Source organism: Protopterus annectens, chromosome 3.part0 (assembly GCF_019279795.1).
Source record: "Protopterus annectens isolate FY-2018-M chromosome 3.part0, PAN1.0, whole genome shotgun sequence".
Classification (NCBI taxonomy): Eukaryota; Metazoa; Chordata; order Ceratodontiformes; family Protopteridae; genus Protopterus; species Protopterus annectens.
Window position 1 is genome coordinate 1,430,444,962 of NC_056731.1, and position 15,983 is coordinate 1,430,460,944.

General features: G+C 38.7%; 3 non-coding genes across 3 annotated transcripts; all 3 read left to right on the forward strand.

Moving 5' to 3' along the window:
- Window positions 1-7,530: 7,530 nt before the first annotated feature.
- Window positions 7,531-7,603, forward strand: TRNAR-UCG. The gene has a single exon. It is a non-coding gene; the product is annotated as a tRNA-Arg (tRNA).
- A 2,514-nt stretch (window positions 7,604-10,117) lies between these two features.
- TRNAR-UCG lies at window positions 10,118-10,190 on the forward strand. Its single transcript has one exon. It is a non-coding gene; the product is annotated as a tRNA-Arg (tRNA).
- Window positions 10,191-12,716: 2,526 nt separating this feature from the next.
- On the forward strand, window positions 12,717-12,789 carry TRNAR-UCG. Its single transcript has one exon. It is a non-coding gene; the product is annotated as a tRNA-Arg (tRNA).
- The last annotated feature ends 3,194 nt before the right edge of the window (window positions 12,790-15,983 follow it).

Here is a 15,983-nt window from a genome sequence, read left to right on the forward strand (position 1 = left end):
AATCCTCTCATGTCACCTACTACTGAGTCATCGACCTCCGGCTCTGCAGGCATGACAGCTTTCCACTCTGGCACATGATATGCCATTCCACATACTACTTCGAAGTGGGTGCAGCACTTTACATTTGGAACTGTTGTCATGCTCAGCAATGCTAGAGGTAGACAGCTCATGTAACTCGTCTGGATGTCACCCACCCAACTCCTCTACTTATTTCTCGGGATCCCATTCTGCGGCGGCAGCAGTCATGCTGAGTGTGGGTTGTACATGCAATTGACATTCATGGTAATACGAAGTAATCCCCCAGGTAGCGTGATTGTCTGGTTAACTACATGTGTTCTATTGTCACTGTAGCTTCTTTACAGCATGCCAGATCTGGGGATACTTAATTTTACTGGCACCTTTGCCACTGCTGCTGCATCCAGATTACTGGTTGGGAATGCTTCTACCCATTTTGATTATCTATATGTGTAATCGCTAAACAGTCTTTGTTCCCTTCACATTTATGCAGATGTATGAATTCCATACAAATAGCACGGAACGGTTAGGGTGGTGTAGGTCAACTCACTCACTTCGGTTTAAATACTCCCTGTGCATGATATCTACGGCAAATGTGACACGCTGCTCATGAGGTTTGTATGTGGTTCGTAATTCCGTATGTTAGGGGTATTCTGTTAACCAAATGTACCATCCCCCCTGTTGAGACATGTCTGTACCCATGGCTCCACAAAGCCGCATATCTGAATATATTAGACGTTAATATTGGCTTTCTCACTGTGGATATGTGCAGTCCGTGTTCAAGGATTGCTCCTCGTCATAACCACGCCGGCTTTTCTGCTTTCGTAGTTGCTGTTTGCATTGTTTGTACAGTTTCTACATCTAAACAGTCTGAGGTTTGTCATTCCTCATTCACACAGACACTTTCCAACTGTGACGCTGCTTGTTTTGCAGGTGCATGAGCTCATGCCTCAACTTTCCTACTGTTATCCTGTTGCATTCTATGCCCTGCACATTTACAATTACCTACTTCAGTGGGTAACTGCATGTAGTGTAATGCATTCAGGTTCGTCGCATGCTTAATCGGTTTACCGGTGGATGTTATCTATTCCCTATTCTTCCACTGCTGCTCATAAACATGCACTGCACAGACAACAGAATGACTATCGGGACATATGTCCACACATCATTTTTCCGCTACAGTACAAGCACGTGTTAAAGCTATCTATTCTGCTGCTTGAGCAGACACGTTATGCTGCAGGGTTTGGCCGTCTACAATGTCATTATCAATAACTACTGCATAAACTACTTCATTCGTTCCTGTAGGACTCTGTCTACATGATCCGTACACATTAACTGTCACCTCTGCATCATCTAAGGGTATATCAGTGTTATCATGTCTGTGTGTAGTTATTTAAGCCATTTCGTATAGGCTACTGTGTGATGTACCATACACAGGTGTCAGACATGACGTTGATAGGTTTCATGTTGTACAACGTTCAATCACCATGTGAGGTTGACTCAGTGGTATGGTCAGACATGACACATGTGTAGCACGAGTCAGGAATTCTATCTTCTCTTGCAGCAGATTGATGGCAACTGCATGACACATTCTCACAGTGAGAGGGTGGTCTAGTAACATTACGGCCGGGGCCTGTACTGCCATGGGTGCTACAACAACTGCCTGTACACAATGTGGCAGTGACCATGCCACAGTGTCCAACTGCAATGAGTAGTCATCTATTTGGCGTTGCTTACTTCCCTGCTGTTGCATCAAGACTGACGTCATATATCTCCGCTTACAATCTACGGTCTGACAACATGTGTTATGATTATTCACGAGACCTACTACAGCTGTTAAGGCTATCAATCGTTCTAGTCTGCATAACGCTGTTTCTGCTACTGTAATCCGGTGTACTATGTGTTGTGCTGCCATAGGTGTATTAAAGGTTAAGGCAAACAAGACAGCGGATTCCACAGCATTGTTTGGTATCCAGATTTAACATGTGTTAGTCGGCCCAGACACGACATCATTCCCTTCTTGTTAGTTGGCTTGGGTGCTTATTATATTGCTACCTTCCTATCGTCATGTGATGTTCTACCCTACTTGGATACCAGATATGCCATGTAATTGACCTGTATTCTCTGTATTTGCAATTAATGCTTGCTTACTTTATGTCCCTGTTCTGCTGATTATCTCAATAATGCTATTGTATCTTCCATACATTGCTGCTGGGTAGGGGCCGCAAGCAGAATATCATCCAATTAAAGTGGAGCTTGACTGGCCCCGGGTGGAGTTGACACCGGAATGTAGCTAGCCATCCCCTGTGAGAATATCATTGTACTTTCACAGTAGCCCCGTGATAGCCGGGTATGGCTGTATCTGTCACCCTGACTGTACAAGCAAAGCAATACGCAGTATGTGGATGTATAGGTATTGCAAAGTAAGCATAGCTTATATGTACCACGGTAAGATACTTCTGTGGCATGTTCATAGCATTGAATATAGTGTGTGGGTCTGGCACCAATGCTACCCTAAGTATTCTTACATTATTTACAGCTTATACATACTGTACCATCCGCCATTCCCCTTTTGGTTTCCGATCAGGAGATACAGGGTATTGCATGGTGAATAGCGGTTACTTTGTGGATGGGGAATTCCTCTATTGCTTTTCAGATATCTTTTGGTGTCCCCGGGCTATAAGCTTACGGGGTTGGGTCCTGGCCTTCCTGTCCTGCATGATGGTTCGGTACTTCAATTAATTGACAGATATCCTCACTCTGTTTTAGTACTGTGTTCTTACTCGGGTGTCCCTAGGTATGTTACGTGTTCGGGATGTGGTTTCAATAGCTTCTATTACATTTGTTCGTTGTGCTACCTCTGTTGCCACAGGATAACGTGTGGGGACTAGCCTGCCCTCCCGCTTAATATCCTGCATGTGGTATCTGAGGTGGTAGGGTGTTGTGGGGGGGGGGGCGGTCGGTACTACTGTATTATGATCTTCTCTGTGTACGTATGAAGCTTAGCCATTTGTAGTGTTCTATTCCCTTCGGTACACTACCTCAGTCCACCGATGTGCATGACGGATACCCAATTGTCGCTGTTTTGTCGCCTGCACATCTTAGGGCTGCCACCTTTTACAATGCACAATGTGGGACATTAGTGTTCGGAACGTGTAATTTGCCTGGAAAATGCATACCCACGGCCAGTACATAGGACAGGTATTCACGTTTTGCCAGGAGAGCGACCAATTGTTGTAGCATTTCAGTTGCTTATTCTGTTTATTATTATATTTTGCTGTTCCACATACAAATTTACTGTTTTACGCTACCATCTTGATATATATCTGGGAAATGTTTGTCCTGAGATATCAGGACATTTGACATTTGTTCGGTTTATTTACAGGACACGACTGGCCAGAGAGGGCATATCCCTCTCAGGGTGGAACAGGTGTTTACCTTGGAACATATGCATCAAATTTTCAGGGATTACAATGTTTCAGTAACGATATGTTGCCTAATATACCATCAATGTCATATTTATTACCCCATTTTGCTGCGTAACTCACAATTATGTGCTCTCTGCGATTGCATATTCTTCACGTCACCCGTCAAACGTGGATCACATGATCTGTTGCTTCGATAATCTCCCATATCCTCTACACGACTGCTACGTACCCTTCTGTCATAACACGTGTGTCTCCTTCCCTGTATCCACTGTAGTGTCTACAATCACTATTTACTCTGCTGTGTGTTCCCCTGACCTATGTTCAGATTTAACAGTATGTGGGTAGGTCTTCGACCCGATATCACTACTGTTAACAGAAACACAATGTAGTCTGGTCCCTGATCTACAATAGACACAAAAAGGCAGACACTCCTTACCTGGGCCTCCTGTTTAAGGCTGCACGTTTTCTTCTTGGGATCCAGTTTTCCGCTTTTCAGCCACAGATCAGACAGTAAACAGCCTCTTTACACACAACAATTCAGTCGGAGGTCTTTTCATTCAAGAAGAACCATTTATGCATATTCTCCAGCGTACATGTCTAACCAGCCATGCACTCTGACCTGTAGCTTACCAAGGGAATTCTGGATTACAAGGATCACGATGTGAAATAAGTTGTTACAACCAGACTGTAGTTATCAGTAGGCTTTTCTAAGTGACAGCCGATAACACAGGAGGCTCGGGTTTGGAAAGTTTTAGTAGTGTACACAGGCAGGCTAAATAATGTACAGTCCAAGTATGAGAGTTTTGTCTGACTCTATACAGTAAGCAGTTTCTTTATATAGTGTTTACAATCAGCTTTTGCCCACCTTACTGACGTGGTCGGTCACAGGGCATTTCCATCACTATGGTCTGCAATAGTCTATACATACGTGGGTGCTGGGCTCGTGCTTTTAAATTGTTTTCTCATGGGAATAACACAGCCTTGCAAGGCACCTTGTACATTACAGTATCCTTTTGTGATTGTAGCTGTTTCAAGGACCCTAGACTGTTACGATACAGTGGACAGTTAATTTCTTAATACGTTGCTTTGTCTCTCTGGTAGGGAGTTGTAATGCTATCTTCCATTGAGCTCACAAGGCCATCCTCCTCTGGGGAAGGAGTGCTGTTATGCATGTACATACATTTATTGTTCTGTAACCCAGCAAATAATTAATGATGACAGACATGAGCCTGCTGTCCTGCTTACTGCCAGGTTCAGAATTCCATCACAGTACAGCTTAGCTTCACCAATTACATGCAGGCTTAGTTCTACTGCCATATTGTACGGTACAATTCAATACATTATATAGTATTTAGAGTGTAAACTGGAACTTCATATGTGTTTCTATATATTTTACGAACAACATCCATCCAGCCATATGCATGTTGTTCCGTCCTTTACCTTGACCGTGTGTATTTGTCCGTCCAGCCACGCTAATCTCCACATGTGATGTCCCAGTTTCCCCTTCTTTGCCTGTAGCACCCTGTTAGGACGTCCTGTGTGGTAGGCACCTGTTCCGCTATATGTGATCGACTTCACTGCAAAGATAATCATCGATGCGGTGGTCCAACGACCGACTTGTCCACATGTGTACACTTATGTGCACCGTGTCGTATGCAAACATAGATGGTTTGACGGGTACATACTACATGCCGGATGTACACATTCTGCTGACACATTCACATGCAGCCATTTACATATCTGTACCTGCGGTGGGTTGGTGACATGTGGAATGATTTGCCAGCGTGGCATTGCCTAACACAAACTTCTTACCACAGTTCAGGTATGCACATTGTGTGTGGTTGTATAGCTGCACACGGATGCTAGCAGGTTTGGGTGCAGGGGTATACATGGGTGTGACTGACATGTACAATGAGGCTATTGTGTAGTACATCCGAATGCATGGGTTCTGCTTCTGGATATTACACTTCATCATACACCATCCAGTGTATGCAACAGAGACGTTGCTGGGTCTGGGATATGTTGCTATGCACATGTTTGCCTGTGTTTGAGGTATCTTGCTTCCTTACTGTTGTTATGTCAGCACAGCTACCCGGCTATGTACTGTCACTACTGCTTGTGACCATTATGGTTGGCACCTTTTCCAATGCCCATAGTGGGGCATGTTATGTGGACACTTCGGAATTTGCAGGACTACACATACCCAGGGCTAGTGCAGTTGACAGAACTTCACTTGTTTGCCATACTATGAGCTTATTCTGTAAGCGTTTGGGTTCCTTATTTATTTTCTTATGCCATGTATGTGTTCCATATCGTAATGTATATGTTTTATGCTACTATTTACATGTATATTGTGGGAATTTGCGTGGCAGGGGATCGGAGGTCATTTTCCATTTTTACGATTGTTGCAGGGACACGACTGTCCAATCAGGGACTGTCCATGGCACATTGGGACAGCAGGTAACCCTGGTGACCATGCCCATGTCGCTGCTGGGGTTTCCACCTTTTCCATTTTCCGATCTGGGATATTTCCGGGACTCACATCTGACTTTACAGGCCGACACATACAAACGGTCACTATATAGCATAGAAATTCACTTGTTTGCCTAAATAATTTGCTTATTATTGTGGCAATTTCCTTGCTTATTCTGTTTATTGTGTCATTTAGGTATTTCTGTTACAGAAATAACCAATTCATGCTACCATTACATTACATACGGGATATCATTGTGTCCTACAATCGTAGCACATCAGCCATTTCTAATACGTTTTTTCGGGACACAACTGTCCATGGAGAGACTGCCCCGACCAAGGTGGGACAGGTGGTGACCTTAGTCGCTGCTCCTATGTCGGTGCGGCGCGCTGACATGCGGCTGTACACCTTCTCTGAGTGTAAACACTGACAGTGCATTGCGGGACAAAGGCGGTCTTATGCGTATCCTTTGCTCCTTGGACGGGTACACTTATGCCTTCGTGGCTTCTATTTGCTTCTCCGTTAATTTGGAACGGGGACTATGTTGCATACTGTACGTGCGTTTCATTCTGCACGGGACCTGGCTGCTGCCATTACTATTGTGGGCGGACCGTGGCTGTCAGCACATTAGGTTGCTCACCTCATGCCGGCTTAGACACGCCTCCAGACGCATCCTACCTGGGCTCGCTCACGTACACTACGCACGTGTCTGTGATTCCGGTGCACTCTCATTAATATGTATATGGCGCTACTGCGCCGGATATTCCATGCACCGCCGGCGCAGGCCTTACGCCGGCCTTGCGCCGAGCTTCATGAATCCCGGGGATTGTTCCGGCTATTGAAAAGATTTTGTATATTAAGAAGACAGGTACTATAATTATTATGTATAATAGATTTGATATCTTTAGTTAATATTTTACCTAAGTAAGTTATCTGACCTGAGTTGGGTATATATTTGTTAAAATCATTAATGAGGACATTTTTTCGTGTGTCAAGCATTACACAGCAGAGTTATTTGCTTTGCTCTTCTTATTTCATATTTCATATATAGAAAAGAGAGAACGTATGTGGAGAGCTGTACAGAATTTTAATTTCCTGTTGTCCTAGGAGTATTTTGAGGAAGGAAAAGATAGACATTACTTGAGCCAGACATGAGAGAAAGCTACATGTTGCTTAAAAATATCCCTTTAAAGCAAATTAAAATTTGAGCTTCATTCTAACACATTGTTCTATTGCAACATAAGAACATGGGATTATTTCATTATTTTGTTGATCACATCTTTTTCTTGATATGTCTGTTGAACAATATCAATTGATTAAACCAGTGTGGTACACTGCTGATACCCTTCTTTGTACAGAAAAATAAATTGGGAAGAACTGATCCAAAGTATGGAATCTCTCATTTTTCCTCAGATCCTTGCAAGCAACTTCCATATTGATTTGCAAAGATTTTTAAAGGTTGTAAATGTAAAATCTTTTTACGTTTCTAGGTCATATTATGATGAATGTATGTCAAAATACACACTTATCAAGTATAAAGGAGACTTCTGAATGAGCCAATTTGCTACTGTTAAAATATCTTATCAAATCTGAGAGAAGGCAATGTAGCCAGTTGGCCATGTGGCCTAATGGATAAGGCGTCTGACTTCGGATCAGAAGATTGTAGGTTCGAGTCCTACCATGGTCGTAGTACCAATCAGCCAATACTTTTGGTAGATGAACTAGAAATTTCAAATGCACTTCACTCGTTATAATCAGATATTTTAAATGCATCACTGGGACTCCTCTAAAAGTGAAACATAAATCAAGGTCCAGAACAAACTCTGCTATCAGTGCTGGTGTTAAAGCGGAATTCCACTGGGCAGCACAAATTAACATTTCATGTTGAACTGTATCCTTATAAGTAGTACACCTTTTTCATGCTCTATGTCTTTCTTTTTGAATAACCAACTTACCCAGAAGCAGGTTCTCACAGAACAGCTTTTTATGCAGTCTTCACAGTCTCAGTCAGGACCAATCTACCAAAAACATCTTTACTCACGACAGATTTTGAAGAACCCTTGTTTCTTTCCATACTTGATATCTTACAGAAAATTGAGCAAGGACAGCTATAGGTTTGTAAAGTTATCTGCAAATGCTAAATCTGTACCCTCCAGCATCTTAGACATAATTCGGGTCTACAAACCTGTGGCATTCTCTGCATTTTTATTATCAAAATCATATATTGCACTTTGCACTCAGGACAATTGACATCGGAAATATGACTCAATGATCTAGTACAATCATTCTCATCAGGAGGCAAAGACCACTTATCATTCCATCATTTCAAAACTTGCTGCACATCAACAATATTAGCTGCCTCAATATGGAGTCAATCGACCAGTTCACACCTATAGTCTTTTGGCAGTGATTGCATCCTGATTCAGAAAATAAATTCCTTCCTAAATCACAAATCATTTTCTGTAAAAAAAATAGCAAGTGACAGCCAGAGGTACAGGGATGGTGTTTTACAAAAATAGTCAGGAGGTTCATCAATTTTAAGCAAGGAGATTTAAATCTCTTGATGTACATTTCAGGAAAGTCCAGAATATCTCACTTTTATCCTAATGTAGAAATGAAACTTCCATATTTATCCTCCAGACTTTGCAGAGTCAAAGTCATCGTACAGATCATCAGGAAAAGAAAACGAGTTAACACTCAACAATCCACGCAAAGGAAATTAATTTAAAAAGATAATCAGAGACAGAGTGCTGATTTAATTAATGACACATGGCTAGGATGAAGCTGACTATGCATATCGTCAGTAAAAACTCAGGTAACATATTAAATCAGTATAACTTGAAGAGCAAAACTTTTGTTCCTACATGCCTTGAAAATTAAAGTATTGTACATGGTTGCAATTAAATACTGACACAAATATAGTGCATAGAGTAAACGATGTAGCATGACAAAACTTTACTGCATTTAATCGGACATGAAAGACATGATAGGATCATACAGAGAGATGAAATTAAAATGGTCGGGGGAGAGAGGGAGAGAGAGAGAGAGAGAGAGAGAGAGAGAAGTGTGATGACACAACCAAGGTGTATTAGCCTTGGCTATTTTTCATGCGGTTTGTCTGTGGGTTCTATTGTCAGATGTTTTGCTTTGATAACTTTCCCTGCAGCTGACTAGATGACCAAGCTCATCACCAGATGTTTTTTCATGTTAGAAAAAAAGGATTATTCCTCTCAGTGGACTAGTGAATCATAATCTGTTGCTAGATTTCATCTTTTCTATCTAGATTTAACTAAAAAGTTTTCTCTTAATGTGGTCAGTACTTGAACTCTATTTTTCCTGTACTGCATAATGAAGGTATTAGAGGTCTCAGCATGGTATAATTGTGAAACCAATGAATATGTGGGATAAAGATTATCGAATCAAGGGAGACAAAGAAGAAACGAGTAGATAGATTGTCCATGTTAACAGAATCAGCATCAGAAAAAAAGTCTTTGTCATGCTACGTATCATGTCAGGCTTTCCAGTGAAGATAACCAGGAATAAAAGGTGCAAACTATGTATTGAATGAGTGCCTCATATCAAGCATTACACAGCAGAGTTATTTGCTTTGCTCTTCTTATTTCATATTTCATATATAGAAAAGAGAGAACGTATGTGGAGAGCTGTACAGAATTTTAATTTCCTGTTGTCCTAGGAGTATTTTGAGGAAGGAAAAGATAGACATTACTTGAGCCAGACATGAGAGAAAGCTACATGTTGCTTAAAAATATCCCTTTAAAGCAAATTAAAATTTGAGCTTCATTCTAACACATTGTTCTATTGCAACATAAGAACATGGGATTATTTCATTATTTTGTTGATCACATCTTTTTCTTGATATGTCTGTTGAACAATATCAATTGATTAAACCAGTGTGGTACACTGCTGATACCCTTCTTTGTACAGAAAAAATAAATTGGGAAGAACTGATCCAAAGTATGGAATCTCTCATTTTTCCTCAGATCCTTGCAAGCAACTTCCATATTGATTTGCAAAGATTTTTAAAGGTTGTAAATGTAAAATTTTTTACGTTTCTAGGTCATATTATGATGAATGTATGTCAAAATACACACTTATCAAGTATAAAGGAGACTTCTGAATGAGCCAATTTGCTACTGTTAAAATATCTTATCAAATCTGAGAGAAGGCAATGTAGCCAGTTGGCCATGTGGCCTAATGGATAAGGCGTCTGACTTCGGATCAGAAGATTGTAGGTTCGAGTCCTACCATGGTCGTAGTACCAATCAGCCAATACTTTTGGTAGATGAACTAGAAATTTCAAATGCACTTCACTCGTTATAATCAGATATTTTAAATGCATCACTGGGACTCCTCTAAAAGTGAAACATAAATCAAGGTCCAGAACAAACTCTGCTATCAGTGCTGGTGTTAAAGCGGAATTCCACTGGGCAGCACAAATTAACATTTCATGTTGAACTGTATCCTTATAAGTAGTACACCTTTTTCATGCTCTATGTCTTTCTTTTTGAATAACCAACTTACCCAGAAGCAGGTTCTCACAGAACAGCTTTTATGCAGTCTTCACAGTCTCAGTCAGGACCAATCTACCAAAAACATCTTTACTCACGACAGATTTTGAAGAACCCTTGTTTCTTTCCATACTTGATATCTTACAGAAAATTGAGCAAGGACAGCTATAGGTTTGTAAAGTTATCTGCAAATGCTAAATCTGTACCCTCCAGCATCTTAGACATAATTCGGGTCTACAAACCTGTGGCATTCTCTGCATTTTTATTATCAAAATCATATATTGCACTTTGCACTCAGGACAATTGACATCGGAAATATGACTCAATGATCTAGTACAATCATTCTCATCAGGAGGCAAAGACCACTTATCATTCCATCATTTCAAAACTTGCTGCACATCAACAATATTAGCTGCCTCAATATGGAGTCAATCGACCAGTTCACACCTATAGTCTTTTGGCAGTGATTGCATCCTGATTCAGAAAATAAATTCCTTCCTAAATCACAAATCATTTTCTGTAAAAAATAGCAAGTGACAGCCAGAGGTACAGGGATGGTGTTTTACAAAAATAGTCAGGAGGTTCATCAATTTTAAGCAAGGAGATTTAAATCTCTTGATGTACATTTCAGGAAAGTCCAGAATATCTCACTTTTATCCTAATGTAGAAATGAAACTTCCATATTTATCCTCCAGACTTTGCAGAGTCAAAGTCATCGTACAGATCATCAGGAAAAGAAAACGAGTTAACACTCAACAATCCACGCAAAGGAAATTAATTTAAAAAGATAATCAGAGACAGAGTGCTGATTTAATTAATGACACATGGCTAGGATGAAGCTGACTATGCATATCGTCAGTAAAAACTCAGGTAACATATTAAATCAGTATAACTTGAAGAGCAAAACTTTTGTTCCTACATGCCTTGAAAATTAAAGTATTGTACATGGTTGCAATTAAATACTGACACAAATATAGTGCATAGAGTAAACGATGTAGCATGACAAAACTTTACTGCATTTAATCGGACATGAAAGACATGATAGGATCATACAGAGAGATGAAATTAAAATGGTCGGGGGAGAGAGAGAGAGAGAGAGAGAGAGAGAGAGAGAGAGAGAGAGAGAGAGAGAGAAGTGTGATGACACAACCAAGGTGTATTAGCCTTGGCTATTTTTCATGCGGTTTGTCTGTGGGTTCTATTGTCAGATGTTTTGCTTTGATAACTTTCCCTGCAGCTGACTAGATGACCAAGCTCATCACCAGATGTTTTTTCATGTTAGAAAAAAAGGATTATTCCTCTCAGTGGACTAGTGAATCATAATCTGTTGCTAGATTTCATCTTTTCTATCTAGATTTAACTAAAAAGTTTTCTCTTAATGTGGTCAGTACTTGAACTCTATTTTTCCTGTACTGCATAATGAAGGTATTAGAGGTCTCAGCATGGTATAATTGTGAAACCAATGAATATGTGGGATAAAGATTATCGAATCAAGGGAGACAAAGAAGAAACGAGTAGATAGATTGTCCATGTTAACAGAATCAGCATCAGAAAAAGTCTTTGTCATGCTACGTATCATGTCAGGCTTTCCAGTGAAGATAACCAGGAATAAAAGGTGCAAACTATGTATTGAATGAGTGCCTCATATCAAGCATTACACAGCAGAGTTATTTGCTTTGCTCTTCTTATTTCATATTTCATATATAGAAAAGAGAGAACGTATGTGGAGAGCTGTACAGAATTTTAATTTCCTGTTGTCCTAGGAGTATTTTGAGGAAGGAAAAGATAGACATTACTTGAGCCAGACATGAGAGAAAGCTACATGTTGCTTAAAAATATCCCTTTAAAGCAAATTAAAATTTGAGCTTCATTCTAACACATTGTTCTATTGCAACATAAGAACATGGGATTATTTCATTATTTTGTTGATCACATCTTTTTCTTGATATGTCTGTTGAACAATATCAATTGATTAAACCAGTGTGGTACACTGCTGATACCCTTCTTTGTACAGAAAAAATAAATTGGGAAGAACTGATCCAAAGTATGGAATCTCTCATTTTTCCTCAGATCCTTGCAAGCAACTTCCATATTGATTTGCAAAGATTTTTAAAGGTTGTAAATGTAAAATCTTTTTACGTTTCTAGGTCATATTATGATGAATGTATGTCAAAATACACACTTATCAAGTATAAAGGAGACTTCTGAATGAGCCAATTTGCTACTGTTAAAATATCTTATCAAATCTGAGAGAAGGCAATGTAGCCAGTTGGCCATGTGGCCTAATGGATAAGGCATCTGACTTCGGATCAGAAGATTGTAGGTTCGAGTCCTACCATGGTCGTAGTACCAATCAGCCAATACTTTTGGTAGATGAACTAGAAATTTCAAATGCACTTCACTCGTTATAATCAGATATTTTAAATGCATCACTGGGACTCCTCTAAAAGTGAAACATAAATCAAGGTCCAGAACAAACTCTGCTATCAGTGCTGGTGTTAAAGCGGAATTCCACTGGGCAGCACAAATTAACATTTCATGTTGAACTGTATCCTTATAAGTAGTACACCTTTTTCATGCTCTATGTCTTTCTTTTTGAATAACCAACTTACCCAGAAGCAGGTTCTCACAGAACAGCTTTTATGCAGTCTTCACAGTCTCAGTCAGGACCAATCTACCAAAAACATCTTTACTCACGACAGATTTTGAAGAACCCTTGTTTCTTTCCATACTTGATATCTTACAGAAAATTGAGCAAGGACAGCTATAGGTTTGTAAAGTTATCTGCAAATGCTAAATCTGTACCCTCCAGCATCTTAGACATAATTCGGGTCTACAAACCTGTGGCATTCTCTGCATTTTTATTATCAAAATCATATATTGCACTTTGCACTCAGGACAATTGACATCGGAAATATGACTCAATGATCTAGTACAATCATTCTCATCAGGAGGCAAAGACCACTTATCATTCCATCATTTCAAAACTTGCTGCACATCAACAATATTAGCTGCCTCAATATGGAGTCAATCGACCAGTTCACACCTATAGTCTTTTGGCAGTGATTGCATCCTGATTCAGAAAATAAATTCCTTCCTAAATCACAAATCATTTTCTGTAAAAAATAGCAAGTGACAGCCAGAGGTACAGGGATGGTGTTTTACAAAAATAGTCAGGAGGTTCATCAATTTTAAGCAAGGAGATTTAAATCTCTTGATGTACATTTCAGGAAAGTCCAGAATATCTCACTTTTATCCTAATGTAGAAATGAAACTTCCATATTTATCCTCCAGACTTTGCAGAGTCAAAGTCATCGTACAGATCATCAGGAAAAGAAAACGAGTTAACACTCAACAATCCACGCAAAGGAAATTAATTTAAAAAGATAATCAGAGACAGAGTGCTGATTTAATTAATGACACATGGCTAGGATGAAGCTGACTATGCATATCGTCAGTAAAAACTCAGGTAACATATTAAATCAGTATAACTTGAAGAGCAAAACTTTTGTTCCTACATGCCTTGAAAATTAAAGTATTGTACATGGTTGCAATTAAATACTGACACAAATATAGTGCATAGAGTAAACGATGTAGCATGACAAAACTTTACTGCATTTAATCGGACATGAAAGACATGATAGGATCATACAGAGAGATGAAATTAAAATGGTCGGGGAGAGAGAGAGAGAGAGAGAGAGAGAGAGAGAGAGAAAGTGTGATGACACAACCAAGGTGTATTAGCCTTGGCTATTTTTCATGCGGTTTGTCTGTGGGTTCTATTGTCAGATGTTTTGCTTTGATAACTTTCCCTGCAGCTGACTAGATGACCAAGCTCATCACCAGATGTTTTTTCATGTTAGAAAAAAAGGATTATTCCTCTCAGTGGACTAGTGAATCATAATCTGTTGCTAGATTTCATCTTTTCTATCTAGATTTAACTAAAAAGTTTTCTCTTAATGTGGTCAGTACTTGAACTCTATTTTTCCTGTACTGCATAATGAAGGTATTAGAGGTCTCAGCATGGTATAATTGTGAAACCAATGAATATGTGGGATAAAGATTATCGAATCAAGGGAGACAAAGAAGAAACGAGTAGATAGATTGTCCATGTTAACAGAATCAGCATCAGAAAAAAAGTCTTTGTCATGCTACGTATCATGTCAGGCTTTCCAGTGAAGATAACCAGGAATAAAAGGTGCAAACTATGTATTGAATGAGTGCCTCATATCAAGCATTACACAGCAGAGTTATTTGCTTTGCTCTTCTTATTTCATATTTCATATATAGAAAAGAGAGAACGTATGTGGAGAGCTGTACAGAATTTTAATTTCCTGTTGTCCTAGGAGTATTTTGAGGAAGGAAAAGATAGACATTACTTGAGCCAGACATGAGAGAAAGCTACATGTTGCTTAAAAATATCCCTTTAAAGCAAATTAAAATTTGAGCTTCATTCTAACACATTGTTCTATTGCAACATAAGAACATGGGATTATTTCATTATTTTGTTGATCACATCTTTTTCTTGATATGTCTGTTGAACAATATCAATTGATTAAACCAGTGTGGTACACTGCTGATACCCTTCTTTGTACAGAAAAAATAAATTGGGAAGAACTGATCCAAAGTATGGAATCTCTCATTTTTCCTCAGATCCTTGCAAGCAACTTCCATATTGATTTGCAAAGATTTTTAAAGGTTGTAAATGTAAAATCTTTTTACGTTTCTAGGTCATATTATGATGAATGTATGTCAAAATACACACTTATCAAGTATAAAGGAGACTTCTTTTTTTTTTTAAAACAAGTTTATTGTTTTTAACATACAAAATAAATATCATAACAATTTTATACAAACAATTAAAATAGAAATAGTTATAACATTCAATAAAATAACCAAAGTATTTACAAAGACATCCACTACAAATCAAATCTATTGATTAAACTATAATATCATGCTATTGAAACTAAGATTTTTTTTAACAGGTTTTGTAAAGTATCCCATATAATATAATAAGATGTTTTTCTAGTAGTTCTTGATTTTATTGTCATCAATTCCATATGACACACTTCAGTCATAACATTTTTAAATTCATTAAATGAAGGAGGGTATCTGAAATCCAATTTCTGGTTATTATTTTTCTAGCCACTGCTAGAATAGACCATAATAAGGGAAGTTTAACTTTTTTAACACTTTTAGGAACAGGTGCGTTAAATAATATAAGTGATTTAGAAACAATGAAATTATCTGTGAAAAGGGCCTGCAAAAAAATCATTGATTAACTTCCAATATTCCTTCAATTTTATACAGTCATAAAACATATGTGCCCAATCAGCATTTATTTCTACATTACATCTTTTACATAAGTTGTCTTTATTATTTATTTTTTTCATCATTAAAGGTGTATAGAAAGATCTATGCAAAAATTTCCAAGTAAAAAGTCTCCAATTAATGGAAGAAGTAGTTTTATAAGCAGATTCCAATATATATTGTTTATCTTGTTGTTTTGGTGATTCACCATTAATGGAAATTAAATAA